The sequence below is a fragment of the Equus przewalskii genome, chromosome 8 (genome assembly GCF_037783145.1).
Source record: "Equus przewalskii isolate Varuska chromosome 8, EquPr2, whole genome shotgun sequence".
NCBI lineage: Eukaryota > Metazoa > Chordata > Mammalia > Perissodactyla > Equidae > Equus > Equus przewalskii.
The window spans coordinates 24,369,625-24,397,239 of record NC_091838.1 but is presented as its reverse complement, the minus strand read 5'-3'; the positions used below and the strand labels follow the sequence as shown (position 1 = coordinate 24,397,239).

At 38.4% G+C, this 27,615-nt stretch overlaps 2 long non-coding RNA genes across 2 annotated transcripts in view; one reads left to right on the top strand and one right to left on the bottom strand.

The window, feature by feature from the left end:
* Nucleotides 1–7,009, bottom strand: part of LOC139085049 (uncharacterized) — a 198,571-nt gene extending 191,562 nt beyond the window's left edge. The window contains exon 1 of the long non-coding RNA XR_011543040.1: nucleotides 6,882–7,009. This is a non-coding gene — a long non-coding RNA (uncharacterized lncRNA). The remainder of the gene's footprint in view (nucleotides 1–6,881) is intronic.
* The window catches only part of LOC139085050 (uncharacterized), a 70,187-nt gene that overhangs the window by 32,383 nt on the left and 10,189 nt on the right, over nucleotides 1–27,615 (top strand). The window contains exons 3-4 of the long non-coding RNA XR_011543041.1: nucleotides 4,397–4,512; nucleotides 25,369–25,456. This is a non-coding gene — a long non-coding RNA (uncharacterized lncRNA). The remainder of the gene's footprint in view (nucleotides 1–4,396; nucleotides 4,513–25,368; nucleotides 25,457–27,615) is intronic.

The window sequence follows — 27,615 nt, the reverse complement described above, 5'->3', positions numbered from 1 at the left end:
GAATAATAGATCCTACTCTGTAGATTAAAAACAAAACAAAAATCTGACACACGAAGAATTTAAATATCTTGCAGAAGTCCATACCTTGGTAAGTAGCCATGAGGGGCGTGGGTTTGAGCCTTGGGCTGTCTGACAAGGAAACACTTCTTTGTGACCAATTCATCTTATTACTATAATACAGCATAAAATGTTTATTTCCTTATCTTCTTAAAATAAAAGAGAGTTTGAATCTTTCCACCATTTCCACAAAGTTTCTTTTCACTATAGACTCTCCCAGACAGAAATTACAGCCTCAAATCACCTACAATTCAGTCTGAGATCCTTCCAGAAAGGTTAAATTCCATTTTTGTTCTTAAACACTGATTTCATAGTTTCCTCCCATTTTAAATGATTAACGTTCATTTCAGTTGCCACTGGGAAATCTGGAGAGAGTGATTTGTCTAATGCTACCAAGCAGGGATGGTTCATTGGGAAAACTGTAGGGGTCAGGGGTGAGAAGACAACAGGGAAAGTGAGATGGGGAGGATGGGAGTGGAGGGAAAGAGGAGGAGTGCTGTGGTGCTGGGCTATGGCAGGAGGGCCTAGTGACCCCCTCAGGCACCCAACACAGAGATTAGCAGCATGATGTGGGGGTCACTGCTGGAACCCCTGAGACCTGAAGACTTGGCATCAGTGACTGGTGACAAGAGCATGTGGCAGATATAGTAGAGGGAAATATGGATCCTTTAAGCTGTGTGTGAATATTCTTGGTAATACCCAAGAAGGAGTTCACGTGGAAATTGCGAGAAGATAGGGTTAGGGCAGAATTTTATGAAAAGAAGGAATTTCAAGGCTGATGACCCAGCTAGTTGGAGTCAGGCCTTGGAATACTAGTTTGATGATTACTTTTCACCCTGATTATTCCAATGGGCCAGGACTGTCTTGAGGAAATGCAGATAATTTTCAGTCTTAGAGTTGTATTTTTTGGGGGTCCCAGAGACAATAGTTTTTCAGACTGTGGTCCGCTGTAAGGAATCTTTCTTTCTTTTCTTGCCTGGTTACTTCCTAAAGCCTGAGAGTCTTAGATGTAAAGCCAAGTGATGGTTTGAGTATACGTATCAATTCAGTGATTGAAATGTCAGCGTGTGACCTGCTTTAAGTAGCACATTTCAATAAGATTGGTGGGTCATTAGTAGCATGGCATCCTGGATCTGACCACCTGATCACTTTCCATCAGTGTTTTCCGAATTGATTGGCCCTGTAGGAAGCATACTTTGGCCGTCTCTCCAGTGCAGATCGAGGCACCATGCACGCCCATGGTCCATGCTGCTCTTGCACCTGTAGAACCAGGGACAGAAGTACTATCTCTTCTCCTCCAAGAAAGGAGGAAAGCCCATTTTCTCTGAGGGCCTATTGACTACTGGAATTGCAATATCTTCTGGGGCAAGCCTCTGAAAGGGTGGGGAACTACACCCTACATGCTCCTTGGGGTAGTGACTCTCCCCTTCTCCTGCCTTCTTCCCTCTGGTCTTAGGAGAACAGGGGCTGACATCAGGCTTGGATTTTATTCTACTCACGCCATGTGTGCCTGTGATTTTGGTGTAAAGGCCCACTCATTTAGGGAGAAAGGAAACTTCTCTTAGTTCCACTTCTAGAACTTGAAACTTAGTGGTTATTCTGCACAGCCCAAGAGATAACTCATACAAAATGCCTTGCACAGTCACCCAAAGTTATTACAATGCTTTTATTTTTATATATTGTTTATTACATTATTTATTATTAATTGCTATGTTATTAAAAGGTATGTACATAAATATGTATACTCTGTAGGTCAAATATTGCATAACTTTGTTAAGGGAACTATAAGTCTATATGGAAATTGAAAGAAGATAGAAGTTAGGGAACAATCTTATGAAATTGTAATAGGAGTGAGGGTAAAGCAGAAAACATAGGACACAAGCCAATTCCAGCATGTTCTACTTACCAGATAGCCTGAGAGGTGTGGGATTGAAAATTACTATACGAATGCAACCTATTCTCAGCTAGGGCCCTGAGAATTTGGTGGAAGCATATACTATTATGGCTGCTGCATATGAACACTATACAATAAATAAGGATATAAAGTTACTCCAGTTTTAGTTTTTGCACTATTACCAATAGGTTAACCTCTACAGTGCCCCCCATAACTTGCTTATTTGGCAAGTTTTATCTGCAATGTAATTCACATCAGTCTCAGATTTGCCAGACATTTCTTGAAGCTTCAGAGATGTATGATAGCCTAAGGACGTGCAGAGATGGGCTCCTTTATTGGAGACAAATGTGCTGGCTCTTTTGAGGCATCCTATTCATTTTGATTGCTGCGTTGAGCTCCAGTGGCAAAAAATGGGTTAAAGTCAATTTTTTTTCCTGCTAAGCCAATTTTTCTTCATATGTTCAGCAGTGCAGCAAAAGTTAATTCATTCTAAAGCACATGGTTTTCCAGCAACATTGTCAATATTATAATGTTCCTTTGCCGCTCTGGCCTAGCCAGTTTATTAGTGAAGGAAAAATACAGATGGGCTGACAAGCAGGGCTGTACTTTGTTGTAGTGGAAAAAACTATCAAACAGCTCTTCTGAATCATTTTCTTTATTCTAACGTATAGGCTTCTGTTAAAGTTCAGAAGTTTGTGCTTTTATTGTTATATTTTTTTTGCCCATTCCCTTTCCATTAGCTGAGCTGTTTATAGATCTTTAAAAGAGGATCGAGCATCTTTTCCCCTTAAGACAGGCAAAAAAGAAAGCGTACCAATTATTCCCCTTTTGACTTCAATGAAAATTCTTTAAAGATAGAAAAAGAGTTCAATATGATTTCTTTAGAAAACACCCTCCCACCAATATAGTTTTACATGGAAGGCAGAGAAAATGTCTGCTATTTCCTACAATAGGAAATGAAACAGCCTGATAGTTCCCAACACATTGATAGGAAAATATCAAGAAGGCATGTATTGTAGTCTATGATGCCTGCACTAAAACAAGCTCAGACAGTATCATAGGTGAAGGAGGGCTCACCTACATACCAGGCATTGGAGAACTCACGGTGGTGAGATGGCTGCCGTTTTTGTTCCCTCCACATGGGCAGTGGGAGACAACCCACCGGACCTTTGGCAGAGGAGGGGACTCAAAATCAGCTCACCCATAGAAACTTCCAGAAACTTCCAGCTGAATAGGACAGGATATCCTACCCCTGAATAGGTTAACTGTTCTTTAAGTAACAGTATCTTCCACAATGCAGATCCCTGTCTTTTACTGAGGACAGCCTTAAATAATGTTATAGTAACTCCAACTTAAAATACTTTATCTACTCATTTTATTTTGCATTGCATTCTGTGCTCTAACCAAGCCCTTTTCTAGCTGAGATTCCAATGGAGTAAGAATTTGGTGCCCTTTCTTTCTCAAAATTAGGTTGGATATTGGAGCCTTTCAAATGGGAAACTCCTCCTTTGCCTTCATTTTCTTTAAGGCCCAAGCAGCCTAGAAGTCATTCACTGAAATATCCTTTTGTCTACAAAAATGTTTAGACATTCTCCAATTTGCTATAATGAGAAGGAAGATAAGGTACTTTGTTAGTATAAAGTGGCTGCCTATATTGGGTAGAATTAAATAATTATATGCTTCTCTATAAACTAATCGATGTTGATAGATATTCATTACTGGTTGCAGAGAGCTAGATTGTAGAATCTGTGTGCTTGACCCTATTCACATACGTGGTACAGTGGAAAACCATGAGCCATTCAATGCCCCAGCGCCTGCCATGTTGAACGCCACAGAAGATGCAACAGTGCTTCGTGCATGCACCTTGCTTTCAGTGTGCTTATGGTCTACAATAAGCAAAGAGATAAAATTATAACAGCTCCCATTACTTAGAATTAACTAGGTGCTAAGCATAGTGCTAAGTAATGTCAGACTTTATTTTATTACCCTTCATGTTTTTACAGCTGAGAAAATGGCTTTGTAACTTGCCTGAATTTGAATCCTTGCTTCAGGATTCAGGATTCAGATTCTAGGTCTCAAGAGCATTTGCTAATTTAATGAATGATACAAGGTAGAATTAAATATGTACCAGAACACAAATTCAAAGGAAAGCCATTATCCATATGATATATATTTAGAATTACTTTTCCCAAGAAATCTTATAGTAGTGACAATTGGTGTGTGCTGGGACATCTGGAACATCTCCCTGGGCCCTAGTTTGAACTTATAATAAGAACAAGACAAGATAGTTGGCTGGGTTAGAAATGCAGTTCTGGACTAAGGAACAGTAATTCTCAGGGTGAAGCCAAACAAGTCCATAGATTGAATCTTGATTCTGTCCTTATTTACTTACTCTAAATGACCATAACATAGATAACCTGTTTTGTTTGTTATTGTTTTTGTTAGCGATGATCATGCTTTCATAATACCAAGAGGAAAAGCCAAGAAGTAATAATAATATCTCCAGATGATTCAAGAAATGGGGCTGCCTCATGAAAACAGGAAATGCACAGTCGCCTCAGGTAAGTAAAATATGTATAATTTTTCCTTTTTTTGTGGCAAATTACAAGATAGGTGTGCTTTTTGTTGTTGTTTTGATTTTCTTTTTTCAAAGACGTGCTCTGTTGTTGACCTAAATCAAGTTCTTGGGAGAGGCATGATGTGTGTAAAGTGCACAGGCTTTAGAGAAGGAGAGGCCCAGGTTGAAATTCTACCTCTGCCAGTTATTATTTTTGGGACATTGGATAAGATACTGAACCTCTTTGAGCTTTTCTCCTAATATTTAAGCAGATCTTTAAAAATTACCTTACAAGATTTTAAAAATATTAAATGCCACAGTAAACATAAATTTCTTTCTATGTAGTAAGAAAGGCTCCTTCTTTCCTACTGTGTAAATAGTCAAAACTACCCCTTCCACTCAAGACAGAGAATACTAGGTTTTGAAACAGTGGAAGACAGTTTCATGTTCTTGACAAAGGCTGAAATAGATGAAAGAAAGAGAAAATAGCAAGCAAATGTAAAGTAGAAGTACAGGGAAATATAAGAAGTGAAAATAAAAAAGAGAAGAAGAAAAGGAAGTTACTTCTAAGCTCCGATGAAGCCTGACTCAATTCTGGGATGTTTACAATACTGATGACTAAGCCTTTTAATATATGCCACTCTGGAGCCAAGATTCACATACAGCAACATTTAATTTAGAAAGTAGGGAAATGCTACAATCTGGATAGACACATACTGAGTTATCTCAGGAAAATTTATTTCCACATATGAAATTGGAATAAATCTATTTTAATGAAGGCTTCAATTGTCCTTTTTAGATTAAACCATATGTAATTTAAAGAATTTAGATGTACTTCATTTTAAAACATCTTAAAAATCTCGGTAAGGCAACTCCCTAAGGTATCACACACTTTGAGCCCCCACAAGTGAAGTGTGATTCAAATTAGTCCTCAAGCTGTTCAAATAAGGAGCTATGGCAGAAAGTAACACAGTTTGAGGAGGAGATGTATGAATTTTAAAAGTTACTTATATCTTAGAGATAAGCCTGACAAAATGGATTAAAAAGTGAAATCTGAATGAATAGGTTTAGATTAACCAGTGAACTCCTCTAATCCTGAGGGCAAGTCCAGATCATTGAGAAGATAAATATTTCTTGTTCAAATCCTGTTCAAATCACTTCCCGAAAGTGATCCTCAAGAAAATGGTATTATTCTTCCACATAATACCATTTGAATTCAGGACGTGCTGCTTGACTTGAATTAACTTCTAACTGGCCCCATAACCACTGCTATCTCCCTTCTTCTCCCTTTGGATGCTACCTTAAGTCTGTAATCAGAATATTCAAATGCTAGTATCCTCAATTTGCAATTGTTTTTCCCAAAGCTTTGATATCTAGGAAGTAGTTTTCACCACCTCCATGTAACTAAGGCAGGAGTTGTTACAGGGGTGTGATCTTCCTGACTTGGGCATCAGGACACTTAGTTCTAGCCGTATTGCTAACCTTCGGAGGTAAGTCATTTAACCTCACTGGCCCTCATCTCAGAGTGGAGTGGTTGTAGCCCATCTCCAAGGTCTTTCCTGCTCAATCATCCTATGATTCTATAATGTACTTGCTAAGTGCTTTGCCTAATCACACAATTACCCAGTGGTCCTCCTGAACGAGGAGTGGATGATCACTTGTCAGGGGCATTGTAGAGAGTATTCGTGAATTAGTTGGAGGTCAGATTATAACCTCCGAAGTCACTTCTGACTGATTCTATTCTGGTGCCCGGGTCGGCTGACTCCTAGCCCAATGCACTATCCATCAGAAGGACCTTACCTCTTCTTGGAAGCAGTCAATTTCTAGTTCATTAATAGAGAGATTGCAAGCCTTAAAAGCAGACTATGTGAGTGAATGATAAATATAAACTATTACCAACTTGTCCTCTTACTAAAATAATTGTATACGCAATTCTTTTCATCTCATTGTAAAATAATTCTTGCCATGAGAAATAAGGAAAACAGAGGCATCATTTTGGTGCCCCCAAGTGGGGAACTATGATGGCTGCAGTTAAATTCCACCTTTCTCAGGCTTTTAGGAGCATCCTGCAGCCAGCTGAATAGATCTGTCGGCCTTCTTGTACTCTCCTTGCTTATTTTTGTTCTATAAGGTCTTCTAGAGATTTTCAGTCTCAGCCTAGAGAGTCTGAAGTTATCTAGAAGAGAGAGGCCGTTCTGAATATCCCCAGGAATCTGTGGTCTTTTCAGGGATTCCAATTGACTTAGATATGTTCCAAGGGGCCCAGGCTGATCTAGGGGGCCCCCTGGTATCCATCTGAGCCTATATGTATTAATAGTCTAGAGCTATTTAGTCCTCTTTGCATTCGGAATAATGAGCAAGTAGAATAGTTACCCCTTGGCATGGTTAGGTCTCAGGCCATCTCCTGGTTTCCAAAGCTGGCATTCCAGAGGTGGGAATTCTCAACTAGAGCTATATGACAAAACCATGGCTTCCTTTTGCTAGCAGATGTATTAGCGTCTGAGAATGTTGGTCGTACATGCGGAAACTCCAATGTCACTTTGTCACAATAGCCAATGGCCAGAAATTGCTAACATTCTGAAATAGACTCTCTGAGTAACGGGGTTTCTTTAAGAGCAAAGCATGATTTTCCATTCATTTTTCCAGTGATACTCTTGGTACATCTGACCGTCATTTGGACCAAGTCTCCAGCAATTACTGTCTGCTTAACTTACCTTGGATAAGTTTGTCAACTTTGATATTTCTAAACCTCATAGCTTCTGTAAAACTTGGATATTATAACACATCTCATAAGATCCTTACAAGGATTAAATGGAATGATATAAATACAGCGTAGAGCACAGAGTAAGAATGAACCAAGAAATATCCATTAGCATTTGTAATTTAAACCAACAATATGTCATGAACACCTACTATGTGAAAGGCAATTTATTAGGTAAACAGTTCCTCTAACTTGGAGATTACTACACATAGTAGATAGCTGTAAGCAGGCTTCACATGTGCCAGGCACATAGGAGTCCTTGAAATTTAGTTGAAGATGCAACACAGAAAATGGAAACTGACACTACAGGAGGCACTTAATAGTTCACACAAAAATACAGGAAGTATCCCAAGGTACTGTGTGCTTAAATGCCTAATGGACTGTTCAGATAGTCTCGGCCATAGAACTTCAGAAGACACTGTTCTGGATTAAAATGTTCTGGGAAAACTTCATGGAAAAGAATGGATTTAAATTGAGAGGAGAGAAAGGAGGTAAAGAGATTACAAGAAGTTCTAAGTTGGGGTAATATATGAGCATTCTACGGCATAAAAAGTTGGGAGACTTGTTTGAAGAACAATGAGTTTTGCTAAAGTATAATATTACTTCAAAATATCGGGAACTATAAACACCTAGACATGTTATTGAAGGCAAGTATGAGCCATGAGCCATGAGCCAAAAATTCAGGCTTTGATTTCTTAGGCTAATAAATATAGTGTTTATCTTGTAGGCCAGGGATGAACACACTTAGCACACATGTTGCATATATACTACCTTCCTTCTTCCCAGAGCTATGACAGCTATCACTAAACAATAATCACACTTTTTCCTATTAAGCCTTAATGAGACTTTGGAATCCTTCTTAATTCTTTACTCTAGGCAGCAATCACCATCCTATAGGGGTGGCTCAAAAGATAAAACAAGCTTGCCGCTCGTGCACTAGTCTAGACAATGAAAATGGGAACATATTTTATGGCAGGTAAAGAATCAATTGGTAGGATTCTTGTTGGGAAGATAGTGACCATGTAGAGACTTATTATACTAGAAGTGAGATGATAGGATGTTCTCATTTAGTTCAAACATTCATCACGTGCCAGCTCAGTAATGTGGTAGGGGCTGGGACCTAGTAGGAAGTAGGGTGCTGGCAGTAAGCAGACTAATTGAATGTTTGTGTGGAGTGCCTGGAAAGACCATGATGACACAAACAAAAGCAGAACTCAGGGAAAAACTGATCTAGAAGGAGCATAAGTTTAATCTATGTTAGAAGTAAATGAGTTTTTCTTGAGAGACTGTATGAAGAGAAAATCAATTAATAATAAGATTTAATTATGAAAAAATACACACTACAAGGCAGTAAAATGATAGAGATCCAATGAAGATGACAAAAAACTGCTGATCAGAGAACTGGAATAAGAACGAGAATAGTCTAGAATTCCGGGATGCAAAATAGGAGCGTTGCTAAGAGAAAGATGTTGTTAACAGTGAGCACAGGTTATTGTGATGAGAATTTAATTGTATTTGACAATTAGGAAAGTATTGGTGACATGAAAAGAATTTTAATGGAAGGAAAAGTATTTTTACCTTGCCAGGGTGTAAAGAAAGAACACACGCTAAAGAATTAGGAGAAATGGATACAGCAGCACATCAGAAGATTTGGCAATAAAAGGAAAGAAGGAATGAGGTATTGGCCAAAGTAGCATCAAAGGATAGAGGTTGCCTGCATATGTGGAAAAGGGAGGGAGAAAAGCCAGTGTGGAAAAGAAGAGATTGAAGATGGTGGGGAGAGAAGGATGAGTAGAAGGTTCCAGACCCTAAGACAGTAGTAGAAGATGAGTTTAAAACCTACGTGGAAGGTTGGCAAGACGAGCAAGAGGAACATCCCTTTGTTCAAGGTAGGAAGCATGGGTGTGGAGATGGAAACTGTCAAAATAGCAACTAGAAACAGTCAAAGAGAAGGAAATATTAAAGGATTTATATCTAATATTCTTAATAAAGTAGAAAGTGCAATAGTTTAGAAAGAGGAAGGAATGAAGTAGAATGCAACTGAGCATTAGATTCAAGTGGAGAATTTTGGCATAAAATAAAGTAAGAAAGTTTTTCTTACTTATTCATCAAATACTTTTTGTGACTTATCATGTGTCAAACAGAATATTAGGTGCTGGGGATACAGTAATAAATGGAACTGATATTGTCTCTGCCTTCAAATATCATATGGTGTAGAAAAAAAGGTAGATCTAAAAAGAATAAATAAAGTTACAGATGAAATAATTGAAGGTTATAATAGATAGTGCAAAGAGAAGCAGGAACCAGATCATATAGGTCTTAGTACGTGATAACACAAAGTTTGGCTCTTATTCTAAGTTCACTAGAAAGCCATTATAGGGTTTTAAGCATGAAAATCATTTTAAAAATCTTTGTTTATTTCATTGTGGATAATGAATGAAAAGAGGCAATAGGAAAAGCAGAGAGTTGGTAGGAGACTGTAGGTAAAAGAAAATGGCGACCTGGACTCGGGTAGTAGCAGTGAAGATGGGGAAAAAAAGGTGATTCAACCTACTTTTGGAGAGCAGATTGATAGAACTTCCTGAAGGATTGTATGTAACAAGTGAGAGAAAGATTTCTGCCCTAATTCAGTGAGAAATGGTGCCATTTACTGTGACAGGGAAAGTTGATTGGCCCAGAAAGTGGCCTTGGGAAAATCAAGAATGTGCTAACTTTCAGATAGATACATAGAGATATCAAGTGTGCAGCTTAATATGAAAGGAGGAGTTCAAAGTGTAAGTCTGAACAGAAGACATAAATTAGCGAGGGATACACAAGAAGATGCTTTTTAAAATCACGGGAGATCATTGAGATCAGGAAAACAGAGTACAGAGAGAGAAGAGAAGGGCCCAGGACCTCTCAGCATGAGGTTGGGATGGTGGTTGTAGAGAATAATGGTTAAGCAGGTTGAGTCTGAATCGAAACTAGATTCCAAGTAGAGAGAATCCAGATTTCACCACTCACCATTTTATGATGAAGATATTGAATGATAAAACTACAAAGGAGATTGAACAGCCTTAAAACTGCTTAAGGAATGAGTGAAGTCAAAGTTAGTAAGCTGGCCAGGCGATAATTGCTATCCTGGACACCTAGACTTTGCAATGATATTCCTGGGGATTGTACAGTGGACAACTTTATCCTACCTGAGTCATATGAATTGTAATTACCGAATTTTTCAAGTGCAGAGTAAAGTCACTATTTATTTATCACACATTGATTGAGCATCTGCTGTATGCCAGCCACTTGACTGGATCCTGGCTAGTGGGAGATTCAGAAGAAAGTTCCTGCCTTGCTTGAGCTCACAATCTAATGAGGCAGGCAGGGCAGACATGGGTCCTTGGAGTATTTTCTTATAGCCAGACACAAATTAATATCGAGGCTATGATAGGACCACCTAATTTGGCTTTGTATAAAATGAAGACCTGCAGGAATAATAGAAGTCAAGATGACAAAAAGCTAAGTAAAGGTAGAGGCACTCGGAAATTTACTGCAAAAATAGAGCAGCTCTTTTAACAAAGAACTAATAAAAGCAAAACACCAACATTAAAAAAAGAAATTTTCCATATCCCATGGTTACAAATTTTTATTTAAGATTTTACTCCTACTATATATCCAACTCTAATGGCTTTATTCTAGCTATTATATCCAATCTCAATACCCCAAGGTGTTTTTCACACTGTAAAGCATCTTCCTGCGTTATTAGAGTAAATTAGTTAGCAAGAGAATGAGATATTAATCCTGTAAAGGTCACATCATCTTGATTACAAGAAGCCAATAAAATGGAATTCTTGCCTTTAATAGTCGAATGTCACAAGAGGGAAAATGGAGATCTTTACAGTTCCCTCTGTAACGCAGAGATTTTTTTGTTTTCAAATTATATTCCTCAAAGTGTCGCTTGTGTTTGTTCCTCCAGACAACTGAAGTGGCATGGTCATTGCATTATCTGGGGACGAATACCATATAGCCAGACCTGAGGAAAACACTACTATCTCTCTCTCATCATAAAATGTTTCACATTTACATGAATTTTCTTCAGTCTTTAATAAAGATAAACTTCCTTTCTTCTTTCAATTTGCATGGAAGGCAGCCATGGGGAGAGAAATAAACCCACCTGTCCAAGACCAGAAACTAATGGGCATTTGAGACCAGAAGTATGACCACCAGGTTCCCAATCCATTGCTTGAGCCTGGTCTTGCTGCTTCTGGCTCACTTGGAGAGTCCTAACTGAAGACAATTTTGCTGTATATTTAGATTTGTTGATCTAGAATAAAAACTGAAGACAATTGCATTTTCTGTTCTTAGAAGCAGTTCATGAATGCAATAATTAAAATAGCTGCATTTAACTCGAACCTCTACGTGCCAGGCTGAATTGTAAGTTTTCAAATACATTATTTCATTAACCCCTCGCAACAGTCCTCTGAGGTCCAGACTAATATTATCCCTGTTTTAGAGATCTGGCATTGAGGCAGAGTTTCATATAGATCACACAGCTAGTAAGCAGTAGAGCCAGGATTTGAACCCAAGAAGTCTGGCACTGGAGGGCCAACGTTCTTCCCCACTTCACCACGCTGCCTCTCTGGGGACTGTGTATGTCATATCCCTGTACGGGTATGTGCACCAATACACCACATTCACCTCCCTGAGCTCAAACAAAAATAAACAAATGCCATCAAAAGCCCCTGAAGAATAACAGAAAATGCATGGATATGATTATGGCACATGATTCTACTGTAGTGTAAATGCCAGAGGATCATGGAAGATTTTTCAGAGTTGGCAAACCTTGTGACCCTATTGTGAGTCTCAGGATGAAAGAGGTCTGATGAGACAGAAACAGCATTTCTTGTCGTGACAGGGATGCTGGCTCTGAAATCAGACCGCTTGGGTTCAACTCCTGGGTCCACTGCTTACTGTCTGAACTTGGGCAGGTTATTCACCCTCTCTGTGCCTCAGTTTCCCTATCTGTAAAAGGGAGGATTAATAACACCTAAAAGTATCTATTTTATTGTTGTCTTGTAAGGATTCAATGATATAATTCATTTCAGAACACTACAAAGGCCTCGGGCACACACAAAAGCATTAAAGCTGTGTCAGCTATTATAATTACTGTTAATAGGAGTAGGAGGAATAGCAGTAAGAATGATAGGAGCAGTAGTAGCACGAGAGCCTCTGACTATACCTAAGGGTCTGACTATACCTAAGCCATCACCTCCAATGTATGGGGTGGAGGTGGTGGGTACCACCCCATCAGCTTCCAGGGCCCCCACCTTTGCCTAGCTATCTGCATCTACTCTACTGACAATGTAAGCGTATAGTGAGAGGTAAGTTTTGCTAGAGTTTTAGGCATCTTCTCAGCTCATCTTCAATATTTCCCCTCAATTTCTTTTAGTTTTAGACAGGAATGTGAAATTATATCAGATGACTACAACAACTCTTTTAGATATTCATTGTAGTAAGAGTCATCAAATTCCTATCAATTGTGTGTGTGTGTGTGTTAAGGGATGGAGAAAAGATGAAAATATAAATCAAATCTGAATCTTGACTCTTTGAGCCCTTAATCTTAACTGTGGTTTACGGTTGGGGTTGGGAGATAGAGGAGTTCCACTCCTTAGAGGGGGTCAAGTGGGCTGGAAACGGGTGGAGATAGATTGAGCTGCCACTTTACTCAAGGACCCCTTTGGCTTTCAGGACTGCTAAGCATCCTCCAGTGTGAGAGATGATTCTGCACACCGTAGAGTAGTCCCACCCAAAATGCCAGCAGTTCCCCTTTGCGAAACTGAAATGAAATAAGCTATGGAACTCAGATTCCAAAATGATACAGCATTAGAAACTTACAAATAAAATACTAAGAAATTCAGAGATAGAAGGTAACTTCTTGCTAGGCAATCCTGGAAAGACTTTGTGCAAAGGCCTGAATTTAAACAGGGTCTTGAAGAATGGGTAGGATTTGAACATACCAAGGTGAGGCAGGAGGCACAAATGACTTTGGAACTCCTGACGGTGTCTCATAACTAGTGCAGCCATATAATGTATCTTCCAAACCAAGTTACTTATAAGAAAAATAGGGACTATGAATACTTAGCAACCAAGAAAACAGGTCCAAACTGGAAATGCCCTGGCAAACCAAGAGACATGGTTATCTACTTATAGCACAAGCTAATGACAAGGAAAGAAACCCTTGCTTTACCCATGAGGAAACTAAGGCATTCACATGATGCAAGGCTCATTCAGAAGATGTGGCCAGCACCAAGATGAGACTCGGTTTCCATGTGTGTGAGAAGTGCTGAGACAGCCGTCCCAACCCACGGAAACTGAGTTCAGTCTCAGCACCAAGTGTAAGATCTTTGCCAATTCACTTACACCTTCTGGGTAATATGCTTCTGGGGTAGGGACATCTAATCTCTGAAATCCTCTACAGCTTTGATACTGTAAGATGTTTCTTGCCAAGATAGTCAGAGACTTCTCAGACCGTTTTTCCTTCCTCTACACAGGGTAACTCTTTTGCTGAGCTCCTTTGTGTCTTTGTTTAACCAATATAGGCTTTTCCATATAATGAAATACATGCGTTCTTGAAAGGAAAAAAAAAATCCTCATCTTCTGCAAAATTACACATTAAAAATAGTGAGTATCTGAGGGCAGAGGTAATAAGGCCGTAGACAGATCCTCAAATCTATGCACTCTTGTAACCAGAGCACTCACAAAACTAAAATAATCCTAATTGAATTCTAATGCAGAAAAGAGACACATTGAATCCCCAACTTAAAATAATACTACAGTAGAGAGAAGACTTTACCTTTAAATAAAGGTAATGGTAGCTTGATTGAAGGGGTTGTGCAGAGTAGTTGAGGCATTTAGTTTGGAGACACAGGCAAAATGCCCCTGGATCAGAAAAGTCATGCAATTACCACTTCCAGACAGAGCATGTGGCCAAGCTGAGCATAGAAAAAAATGCTGAGGAATGGGGGACAGGGGGTGCCACTGTGTTTCTGCGCAGAGTGCTGAGTTCTGCTGTGCTGGTGTACTTGGAGATCAGCTGGTATTACTTGGTGACACAAATCATTAAAACGCTTGGAAAAATTGCTTATGAACTAACACAATTTCCGCATTATAATAACATGATTCTTCTATTTACTAACCGAATATGAGCTAATTTGCATTAGAGAAGTATGCATTGGAGTAGAAAAATTTATCTGTGCAGTATCATTTATCTTAGGATATTACCACCGAATTTAGTCATTCCTTCATTTGTTCATTCCGGATGTACTGTAAACCCGCAATGTGCAAGGCACTGTGCTAGGACTCATGGGTAGCAAAAACATAAATCTAAATGATATTAAATTGTTGTTTGTTCCAAAGCTTGATAGCCATTTCTAGTAATGAATTCTCAGGTCAGAATGTGTATCAACCAGAAAGACTGTGATCATTTTGAGTTGGGCACAGGAGCAGTTATCTGGACTCTTACCGCCACATATGTAATATTGTGAAGTGGGCTGAGGTACCTTTTCTCCTTTTCTTGTTAAAGTCGTTCTCTCAGAAACTGATTTGTTTTGTGCTGCTTTCCATTCACATCACGATCCAATCAAACCACAGAATATAGGAAAGATCAAAGTAGTGCAGTCTAGCCATCTACAGTAATTCATAGAATATATGAGGCATTAAAATTTTCATTCCTCATTCTTGTAAGAAAGACTATAAAGGTAACTGAAAATGATGCAGAATATGAATTCATTCCTGAGACAATGATTGTAGCAAGAATGGGGAAAAGCATAAACCAACAGACCCTCTGTTTGCCTCAGTCTTAAGCCTTTTTTGAAAAACCAGTTCTTGTCTGTGTCATTCACATTTTTACTTTTATCTTTGATCTCTTCAGCTCATCTCCTATTGAAATGGCACATGAAAAAAGCCCAGAGAAGTTTTCGAGTATTACCTTCCTGCATTTTCATTCAAAGCAATTTTACAAGCATTCCCATAAACACAAAAAAATTTCCAGGGTTATGCCTAACAGATGCAGAAACAATTGATTGAAAAACGAAAACTTCCGTCAAACGACAAGCAGGAGGTATAGAACGTTTAGTCTGTAGTCTTCACCTCATGAATTTTACTCTCCTTGGTGTATTTTTTTCTGTTAATTAAACATTTTTTCCAGAACATGTTTTATAATTCCGTATATTTTTATTTAATAAAATGTCTGAAATTAATGATTTACAGCAAATATAATGGAAGTTTCATCCATTTTCAGAATTTTAGCCAGGAGACTATAGGACACAAACATTATAGGAAGAGACATATATGCAAAATTCTATATCTGAACCAGTGACCAAAGTGATGTGATCAAGAAATTCAAATACAAACGTTTTTAGAATTCTTTTCTTTTTCTATTAACATATCCTTTCCACCGAATAGAATCAGGGAGAAAAACGTTTGTGGCCACGTCACAACATTAACCAAATGTGTAATAAAGGTAAATGATGCTCTGAAAGAAAGGAAACTCAGTTTATGAATTTTCATTTTTAATCAAAAATGTTCGAAATGAAGGGAGGGATGACATTCTCTAAGCCACCCATGGTGCCTTGAGCCTCCCCACCGTGTCCCACAGGGCAGGCACTGACGGTCAAAGAAGAGGGACAGACACAGGGACCTTGGACAATGGCAGTACCAGAGTGCCCGGAGACCCCTGTGGGTCCCAGGTCACTATTAGAAAGTTGTTGAACTTAGTCTTTGGGCTGCTTATCCTTCTTTTAGTGGTTTCCCACCCGCAATGCCAACTTCTCAAGTGGTTCACGAGCCTCCCAGAGCTTGTAGATGCAACCTATCACACTACAGAACTTGACATTGAAAAAAAACGCCATGAGAAGGACTTGGATTCATGTTGGAGGGATCTGGGTTCATATTCCAAACCCATCATTGACCAACTGAGTGAATTTGGACACATTACTTTGTTTCTCCAAGCCACAGTTTCTTCACCTGTAAAATGGGAATAATAAAGCATGGAATTCTTTGAGAATGATATCAGATAACATATGTAAGGTACCAGGCACAGATTGGCTCCTGGCACAGACTCTAAAATGACTTGGTATTCAAACTCTGGCTCCGTCATGTAATTACGGTGACTTGGCCAGTGATCGCTTCACCTCTCAGAGCCCTGTCTGTGAAGACAATAAAAACACCTACCTCATAGGGTTTAGTTATGACTGCTCATTATTTCTTTGTTAGGTTCTTAGAGGAGAGCCTGGCACATAGTGAAAATTTGCCCTTATTTTATCCAATATCCTAAAGGCCTGATGCTCAGTTGCTATGCATAATATGATTCTAAAGTAAAAGAGTCCTTGCCAAAAAAAAGGCAGACGTTGGTAACAAAAGAAAAACAACTTTCCCCATGGCAGAGGTCAGGTATAGATAGGGGAAAAATGTGAACAGGAAGTTCTGAAGTACCCATACGTTAGGCTGGAGAAGATGCTGAGGGTAAGGTAGGAGAGGTGGAGTCCACTAGGAGCCCTGGAGACTGACTGGGATTGATGAAGTTCAGCGGAGGAGCTGGAAGAAAAGGGGGAAATCTCAGAGAAACTGGATAAAAAAAAAAAAAAGAAATATAAGATATTGCTGCTATAGATCAGGTACTCAGTGAGACTTCAGCGTAGTTCACAAACGTTTATAGAAAAATCACTCTGCACTCAATACCAAGGGCGCTGTGCTGGGAGACAGGAATTCAAAGCAGTGGCACACCAAGGGGCTGGAGCCATGAGAGAGGTGTGCCCCAGTGAGAGAAAGCATGTTGTTACTGACATTGTATATGATGTGCATGATGACAATAAAAAGCTCACCAGCTTTCAGTCACTGTCAGTACTGCTTACAGACTCCCTACAGACGATTCACCCAGCACCCAGTGCAGACTGCGCTCACTGCCCCCTCCCCGGGGACTCCACTGACACTAGGTGAGACACACCTGTCTGCAAGGGCATGAAGTATAATAAGAAACCATTTAGGTGAAAGAGTCATAAACATTAAATGGGAGCCATACCTTCTATTAATTATCAAAATAAATTCCAGTTGGCATAAGTATTTAAATGTACAGAATAAAATTACTTTAAAGCCAAAAACCAAAATCACAAATAGAGGCGACGGGGAAACTTTTATGCCACCTGAATGTTAGGCAGAGCTCTCTGAAACCTAATAGTAGGATTGCCCAATTTAGCAAATAAAAATATATGATGCCCAGTTAAATTTGGATTTCAGATAAACAAGAGAAAATTGTTTTAGTGTAATTAAATCCCAAATATTGCATGAATAAACATAAACTAAAAATTATTTATTGTTTATCTTAAATTCAAATTTAACTGGTGTCTTATATTTCATCTGGCAATCCTACCAATAATGTGGTGGACATTCTGTGTGATGAATCCTTATCGGGATCCTACTTGTGTCCAGTGGGGTTCTAAGCACTGAGGCAGAGGCGGATTCACCATGAAGCTAACGAAGCTTTAGCTTCTGGGCCCCTCATCTGTGTAGGTCCCTCCCAAGGCCTTGGGGGTCATATGCTTTTGTACATTTTGTGTAAGTAAGATACTTTGGCACTAGTTGGTTCAGATCACTGCTTCTCATCACTGATTTTCCTTCTATAGCACTGGCCCTCTTGTATGTTGGTGTTGCAGTAGCTGCAGGTAATTTTTAGATTCTTCTATGGGAAATTTAGTTGGGGATACATCTAGTTTGCATTTAGTGGGATGTATTTTTGTGGTTTGCAGTCATTTCCAAGTACAGTTACATTATTGTTAGCCATCTGGATGTGGCTATTTCTTCCAGGAATACTCATGTAACTCACTATGTTAGTTCATCCGGCCAGAGTTTGCCTCATGATCTGAAAATGTCTGTGGCTTCTCCACACTGGAAATATGTGTATAGAAGAAGAAGAAGAAAGATGGAAATGGACAGAGCCAGAAGCTGGCATGCGAAAAATTCTTCTAAATCAGAAAACTTCTATGTGAATGAAACTTGAATGAGTTTCCCTAAATTTGATAATTCTAAAGATTTACATGACTCTACTGGTAATGATATATACTGTTATATATATATTCTTTGAGATAAATATGTGTGTATATGTATAAAGAGAGAGAGAGATACAAAATTTTAACAAAGATATTAAAAGGTTTCTGACCAAAGAATTCATGAGTTTAGAAAGCAGAAAGTAAAGATTAAATGCTGAGCATTAAGATGAAAACTACCATACTGATCCTTTAAGAAATTGTTCAAAGAAATACAGCCTTCAGGAAAACTCCTTATATGTACATCTGCATTTCATAAAAATTGATAGCAAAAGTGCCACTTGGGAGAACATTGACTATTACAAATCAACATAGAATTTCAGAAAGAATATAAGCTCAAATCCCAAAAAGAAAAGAAAAACAAATTTGCCCCATTGCATCATTTTAAAGCACTGAAAACACAGCACATGGTTCATTAACATTGTTCTGACTACAATGAACAGGACCCATTTACAATCTCTCTCTAACAAGGAAATCATTAAATTTATTCATTGTACTAACAGCCACTTTCCACTAGTCATATCAAATAAGCAAGTGGTATCTGCGAGTGAAAACAGCGAAGAAATACAAAAAGAAACTTTTCTAAACTATCAAAAATATAAAACAAATTTCATTTGACCATACCAGAAGTTTCATTTGTTTTTCTATATTGAAATTGTATTATAAAATTGGTAGTTAATATTGCTTAAAGAGCATGCAGCAAAAAAGTCTGGACAATTAATGTTTTTAAAAAATATTTATTTATTTTGTGATGTTTACATTTGTAAGATTTTTAAAAAGGGTAATTTGGTTGTAATCTTTTTTCTCATTCTAAATAATTACCAATTTTCATATCTAATTTTTAGTTTTTAAGAGATATTCCCAAATTGTATGAACTCCAAGTCCCACAAAACCTGGATCTAACTCTGAAAACAGTAACAAACAAAATAGAATTTAAAAATTTAAGATAAAATAAAGACATGTTTCATGAAGCATAAATTCTAGTATAGGAAACAGCCAATAATTGTCTCATAAGTAAATAGTATGTGAAATGGTGATAAGTGCTGTAGGGAAGAAGACAATAAGAAAGAAGAATGGGTGGTGCTGGGATGGGTAAAGGTTCAATTTTAAACATAGTAGAAGCAAGGAAACCCTCAGAAGAAGAGGACATTTGAACAAAGACCTGAAAATGGTGAGGGAATGAGCTCTATGGATATGTGGGGGGAGAGGGAACCAGAGGTAGAAAATTCCTGAGCCTAGAGTTAGACTGTTTGAAGAACACTGAGGAGGCCATTGTGGTAAGAGCATAGTAGAAGACAAAGTCAGACAGGAGAAAAGCTTTGTAGAGCTAGCCTTGTGGACCATTGTGAATATTATGGTTTTTACTGAAAGTCGATGGGACACCATTGAAGGATTTTGAACAAAGGAATCGAATGAGCTGACATGGATTTAAAAGGACTACTCTAGCTGCCACATTGTATAGAGGGAAGGGCAGGAACACTAGTTAGGAGGCAACTGATTCATTCAAGAGATGCCAGTGGTTTTCCAGGTTGCTAAGAAGTGGTCAGATCTGGGATCTACTTTTAAAGCAATGACGGTAGATTTGATAAACGAGGTAATATATAATATGAGAAGAAAAAGAGAATCAAGAATGACTTATTGTTGGTGTAAACAAGAGAAAAGATGGAGTTGCTATTTACTGTGATCAGTACAGACTACAGGAGAAGCAAACTCTGAGGAAAGATCAAAACCATTCATTTCAAGATGTCAGTTAGACATCCAATTAAAGATAGTAAGTAAGCAGTAGACTAAGAGAGCCTGGAATTCAGGCAAGAGGTCTCAGTAGGAGATATAAATTTGTAAGTCATTGGCATATAAAGCTATGGAACTAGCAGAGCTCACCACGGGAGTAAATGTAGAGAGAGAAAAGTAATCCAAGGATTGAGCATGGGCATTCTAAGTCTAAGGGGTTGGGGAAATGATGAGGAATCCACAGAGAAAACTGAGATGAAACTCTTGGTGAGGCAAGGGGAAAACCAGGGGAATATCTTGTCCAAGAAGCCTAGTAAAGAGAACGTTTCAAAGAGGAAAGAGACATTAACTTGGTCAAATGATGCTGAGAATCAATTAAGATAAGGATTGACTATTGACCTCAGATTTAGCAACACAGGAGACATTGGTGGCCTCCATAAAAGTAGTTTTGGTGGAGTTGAAAGGGAGAAGGCCTGATCTGATTGCTTTCAAAGTCAGATGGGAGCAAAAGAATTGAAGGGATGAGTACAGACAAGTTAGGGAGTTTTGCTGTAAAGAGGAGCAGAGAAATGGGGCTCTAAGTGGATGGAGAAGTAGAGTAAGGAAGATTTTTTTAATGCGTAAATGAAATAGGAAGTTGTTCGTATGTTAATGGGAATGATCCAGGAAAGAGAGAGAGAGAGAAACTGATGATGAAAGAGATGGAAGAAATTATTTTTTCCTAGATAAAACTTAATCATTACTATGTATCTGTCAGTTATTGAGTACTTACTGTAAGTGCTGTGTCCTTTAATCACAAAGCAATTTATTTCTCACATCAACTCTAGGAGCTATATATTATTCTCACCATTTTATAAAGAAGAGTTTTGGCCACTTTCCTGAGGTTACACAGATAATAAGCAGTAAACATTTTAATTCAAGTTTTTCTGATTCAAACATAGTGTGACTTCAAGTCTTCCTCTATATTGTACTCCTAGCAATAGCATCACAGCACGTAGTAAATGTCTAGTCAATATTCTGTGAATATATGACAGTATGAATGAATAAATGGTGAACATGTGTATACATACACTCATAGACATACAAACATGCACATACGCATACATGTATACACAGATATACACACATACACACACATGCACATGTACATACATACACACAGGATCACAGTGGGTACTTTGTAGGATTGTCATGGACTAATTGCCCCAAGGAATTCAAGGGCAGGTTCAGAAGCATTTAACTGTTTAAGACATGCAATCACCAACCACCTTGAACCAGACCAAGCCGCAGCACAAGAGCAAGCCCATGACCTTTGTCTCATTTTTTTTTTTTTTTAAGATTTTTTCCTTTTTCTCCCCAAAGCCCCCCGGTACATAGTTGTATATTCTTCGTTGTGGGTCCTTCTAGTTGTGGCATGCGGGACGCCGCCTCAGCGTGGTCTGATGAGCAGTGCCATGTCCGCGCCCAGGATTCGAACTAACGAAACACTGGGCCGCCTGCAGCGGAGCGCGCGAACTTAACCACTCGGCCACGGGGCCAGCCCCCTTTGTCTCATTTTTAAAGCTAAGATCTCCTCCCGAAGGAGCCTAAGCCTTACTACCACAACCTGCAGCGTATGTGGAAGCATGTTTGCCGACTGAGGCTGCACAAACGAATACCCTCCTCTCCCTTTTGAATATTCATTCCCCCTCTAAAATAAATGTCCCTGCTTCCCTTTGTTCACGGGCAGCTACAACTTTGGAAATGATTCTGTGTGGCCTCCTATTTGCAGCAATTAAGTTCTACTCTGTGTGACAACTACTTCTGGTCTAGAGTCTGATTTTAATTCTGCCAGGAGGCGAAACCGCTTGGTTCGGTAAGAGGGTAGGTAAGAAACAGATTGGATTGGGGATTCTCTTACTGGACTAGAAATTCCTCTCCTATTTCCTACAGAAAGTGCTGGCAGGAGGGTTACCTGAAAGGTGCAGGGGAAGCCAGGTACCCACCTCTTCACAATTTCCTAAGCAATATTTCAATCAGCAAAGACATAGGCCTCATGGCAAAGCCCTTTAAGCAGTGATTCTACTTCTGAAAATTGCAGGCAAGTAAACAGGGGAGATTCCACAGTTGGGGGCACATTTGCTCCCCCTTCAGACCCGTAAGATAGGCTGTGGTTCATACAGACTGCCCAAACTGAAAAGTGATAACTAACACCGTATTAACCAAAAAACTCAGCAGCAAAAAAAGGATCTTCTCCATTAATCAGAATCTTATTTCCTCCTGCACGGTATCTTTTCAAATAGTGTCATGTCTAAATTCCCTAGCATTACATTTAAATAAATAAACAGGGATATATTATAATTTTCAAGATATTTCCCAGCAGACTATGAGATGGCTTAAATCTTGGTGAAATCTTGACCTCCAGTTATCTATTCATTATATTCTGTAAATGCAAATACTTGAAAGCCATCAGGAATGTGTTGAACTTATACCATTCCAACTTGTGTGAAATTCACCCTCAAAATAAACACTAGCCCTTTGTGAAGAAACATCATCTACTTTCTCGCTTTTTGCTACAAAGAATCATCATTTTTCAGCAGTAGTAAGGAACCATTTCTGGTAATCCACTAACATTTTAGTTCTGCAGAATGATGAGCATATCAGTTTCTATACATTTTTAGATAATATATTTAGCTCTGAGTTGAAAAAATTACACAGGCTTGGAGAGTCATTCCATTTTCTTTCCTCATTAAAATTTGGCTTCATTTATGCCATCTCTGATATTAGCAATCACATTTTCAATAGAATTTTGAAGAGCATTATTTCAATTTCAGTGCACAATAAGTAATATAACCATTCTTGGCTGCGTTATAATCTCCTTAGCTTTAATTATTGTCCCTTAGAATACTGTGTCTTTCTACTTTATGGGGTTTAAAATGTATTCCCATTTTCTATTCTGAACAGTTCCTTCTAGTTGAGAAAGAAAAGGGCATGAACATATATGTCACATTCTTTTGAAACTGTAGTTTATCATTTCAATGGACATTGTATCTAACCCATTAGGTATTGGAATATGACATTGTGTAATCATGAAAGAAACTGAACTTTAGAACACTGTAGAGTTTAACATAAATCAGTAGGCAGGGGCCGGCCCGGTGGCGCAGCGCTTAAGTTCGCACGTTCCGCTTCTCGGCAGCCCCGGGTTCGCTGGTTCGGATCCCTGGTGCGGACATGGCACCACTTGGCACGCCATGCTGTGGTAGGCGTCCAACGTATAAAGTAGAGGACGATGGGCATGGAGTTAGCACAGGGCCAGTCTTCCTCAGCAAAAAGAGGAGGATTGGCAGCAGTTAGCTCAGGGCTAATCTTCCTCCAAAAAATAAATAAATAAATAATTAAAAAAATAAATCAGTAGGCAGGATGAATTTGGGATCAAGCATTAGAAAGTGTAGGGACTCTGAGATACAGCTCTCATTTTAAGTTTCAGATAGTGTAGAAATACTCAGCTCCATTTGTGGCTCCTTCACGTAAAAGATACAAATCCCCTTCGTGATTATTAGTGTCCTATAAAGGAAACAGTTTTGAGTTATTAAAGCGATGATTGTGATTTTATAATGATTTTCTGCCAAATCAGAGATGGTAAATAGATTTCAACTTTCATGCCAACTCTCATCAGTTGGTGGAAGCTGATTGGGAGTCTATTGCGTGATTTGGCAGCCACGCTTGGGTGCAGGCAGACAGAGCTCCTTGTTTAATGGTAACGTCTACCAGGGGTGGAGGAAAGATCACCAACGGCATGGATGCTGCGTCAACCTCCTTGAGCCAGAGCACCTGAGGAGTCATGATAGCTCAGACCCCCACTCTACCCTTAAATAATGCATAGTCACTAGCTCTCTCTGAGTTTCATTTTTCTGATGGTGTAACCAAACTTACTTTCTGTGGTTATTATAAAAGCTAAGTGAATAATTTTTTATTCCAAATATCTAACAAATGTTAGTTGAATATGAGTTTATCTCTATAGGTAAAAAGAGAAGGGAAGATTAGATTGAAATATATACACAAAGTATTAGAGTAATCATGAAATTAATTGAGAAGGAGTAATCTTAAAAACCTAACTGTCCTATAAGAAAAGATTTGAGTCTTTTCTGGAAATTTTTTAAAAGAAAGAAACTTTTTCTGGGTTTTTCTAGGTTAGATATGAATGGGGGTGGGGTGGGGAAAAGCTGAAATAAATAATCTGTGATGTCAAAATAGTCTAAGAATTTGTACCTAATAGTAGATGAATCAAGTGGTCATTAGAGAAACAAAAATGGCCCTGATCAATTAAGTTGTATAAATGCTGACATAACAAGCTTTTCTGAAGAGAACTGTTTCAATCAGCCGGGACATTGAGTAGCATGTTAGATACATAGCCTTTAACAGAGTTTTGAAGGATTTCTGGTTTACTCACTGCCACCTCCAGTGAAATACGAAAGAGGCAGAAACAGTTTCTGTTGAAGATTTCAGCCCTAGAATTCCGGATTTCTCCCCTATTTTTTGACGGAGAGTGACTATATTGTCAAAGATAGACAGAGCCAAACATTAAAGTGGTAAGGACAGATTTTCATCAGTACTATACTACTACAATAGGGGAAAGAGTCCAGCGTGGACTGAACTCGCTTTCGATTTGTACAGAGGTGACTGGGCCTTTAAAGGGAGTATGAGGAAGTAGGGAGGGGTCTCTGTAGAATCAAAGATGTAAAAAATTACAAAAAGCCAGAAGAGACAGGGTGTTGGTTCATGTGAAACCAATCTGGGTTTGTAAACTGGCTCTTATTGAACTTCAACCCCTACCCTCCCACAGAGACTGGGGAAGAGGGGTCCTCTCTTCAGGTGTTGGCTAGAACAAATAGCAAATTTTTTAGCAGCTTGAGTTTTCTCAGACAGGCACTTTAAGGGGCATGAGGATCATCCTTGGGATGTGACCTTGAAATATTAGAAACTATGTTAGTGTTTGTTCAAGTCTTTATAGGCCAAGGTTGAGGCCTAGCTAAGAAAAGGGCTCAGAGCCTGGCCAGGGCTGGTCAAGGAGAGTATCTTCTTCAATATACATACATACATGCATACATACATACATAGGTACATACATGCTACTATCACTTAGCATCAACAAACACCGCTTACGGTGATAGACACCATGCTTGTTAAACACTTTATATCTAAGGCATACACACATACACACATTATCACACTATATAATTGAAGAAACTGAGGGTTAGTGGTCAAATAACTTACTTGAAGTCTCAATTACTGTGTAAACTCTCTCCTGCTACAGTTCAGCACACAAGGAAACAAATCCCAAGACACAAGTGCACAGGTGAAGCTTTGGAGAGTATTTACTAAGAACTGTACACCCAAGTGAGGTAAGTCACAGGAAGGTTTCCTTTTTTACCCCCTAGCTTTATTGAGATACAATTGACAAACAAAATTGTAAGATATTTAAAGTGTACAGTGTGATGGTACACACACGTGTGTGTATATATATAAACATTGTGAAAGGATTCCCACCATTGAGTTAATTAACACATCCATCACCTCACATATTTACTTTTTTATGATGAGAACACTTAAGTTCTACTCTTTTAGCAAATTTTAATTATACGATACAGTATTATCAACTATAGTCAACATGTTATACATTGGATCCTCAGACTTTATTCATCTTATAACTGAAAGTTTGTACCTTTTTACCAGCCTCTCCTTATATCCCCTACCCTCCAGCTCCTAGCAACAACCATTCTACTCTCTGTTTCTATGAATTTCACTTTTCTTTTTGATTCCACATATAGGTGATACCATGGAGGATTTCTCTTTGTCTGGCTTATTTCATTTAGAATAATGCCCTCTTTGTTGTTGCAAATGGAAGAATTTCCTTCTTTTTAAAGGCTGAATGATATTCCATTTTATATCTATATATACCACATTTTCTTTATCCATGCCTCCACTGACAGACACTTAGGTTATTTCCATACCGTGGCTATTGTGAATAATGCTGCAGTCAACATGGGGGTAGAGATAGCTCTTCAGACAGCAATTTTGTTTCCTTTGGATATATACCAAGATGTGGGATTGCTGGATCATATTGTAGTTCTATTTTTAATTTCTTGAGGAACCTGCTTACTGTTTTCTATAGCATCTATTCCAGTTTACATTCCCATCAACAGTGCACGAGGGTTCCCCTCTCTCCACATCCTCCCCAGCATTTGTTATCTCTTGTCTTTTTGACAATAGACAGCCTAACAGGGGTGAAGTCGTATCTCATGGTTTTGATTTGCATTTCCCTAATGAAGTGATGTTGAGCACCTTTTCATGTATCTGTTGGCCATTTGTATATCTTCTTTGAAAAAATGTCTATTCAGTTCCTCTGCCTATTTTTTAATTGGGTTATTTGGTTTTTTGTTAAGTTGTATGAGTTCCTTATATATTTCAGATATTAACCCCCTATTAGATATGTGGTTTTCAAATATTTTCTCCCATTCCATGGGTTACTTTTTCCTTCTGTTGTTTCCTTTGCTGTGCAGAACATTTCTAGTTTGATGTTGTCTCATTTGTTTATTTTTGCTCTTATTGCCTTTGTTTTTGGTGTTAAATCCAAAAATCATTGCCAAGACCAGTGTCAAAGAGCTTACCCACCTATGTTTCCTTCTAGGAGTCCCACTGTTTCAGGGCTTGCATTCAAGTCTTTAATCCATTTTGAGTTAATTTTTGTCTACAGTGTTAGATAAGGGCCCAGTTTCATTTTTTTACATGTGGATATGCTGTTTTCCCAGCGCTATTTGTTGAAGAAATATCCTTTCCCCATTGCATACTCTTGGCTCCTTTGTCATAAATTGATTGGCCATATATCATTGGGTTAATTTCTAGGCCTCTGTTCTGGTCTACTGATCTATACGTCTGTTTTCAAGCCAATACTGTGTGGTTTTGGTTGCTACAGCTTTGTTAATGTAGTTTGAAATCAGGAAGTGTGATGCCTTCAGCTTTGTTCTTCTTTCTCTAGATGGATTTGGCTATTCAGGATCTTTTGTGCTTCAGCGTAAATTTTAGGATATTTTTTCTATTTCTGTGAAAGATGTCATTGGAATTTTGGTAGAGATTTCATTGACTGCTTTGGGAACTATGGACATTTTAACAATATAATTTTAACAATATAATTATATATTGTATTATAATTATAATTATATTTATAATACAATAACATTTTAACAATATAATTCCTCCAATCCATGAGCACAGAATATCCTTCCATTTATTTGTGACTTCTTCCATTTCTTTCATCAATATCTCATAGATTTCAGTATACAGATCTTTCACCTATTTGGTTAAATTTATTTCTAAGTATTTTATTGTTTTTAATGCTATTTGAAACTGGATTGTCTTCTTAATTTCTCTTTCAGATAGTTTGTTGTTACTGTATAGAAATGCAACTGATTTTTGTATTGACTTGTATCCTGCAACTTTACTGAATTCATTTGTTAGTTCTAACAGTTTCTTGGTGGAGTCTTTAGAGTTTTCCGTATATGTT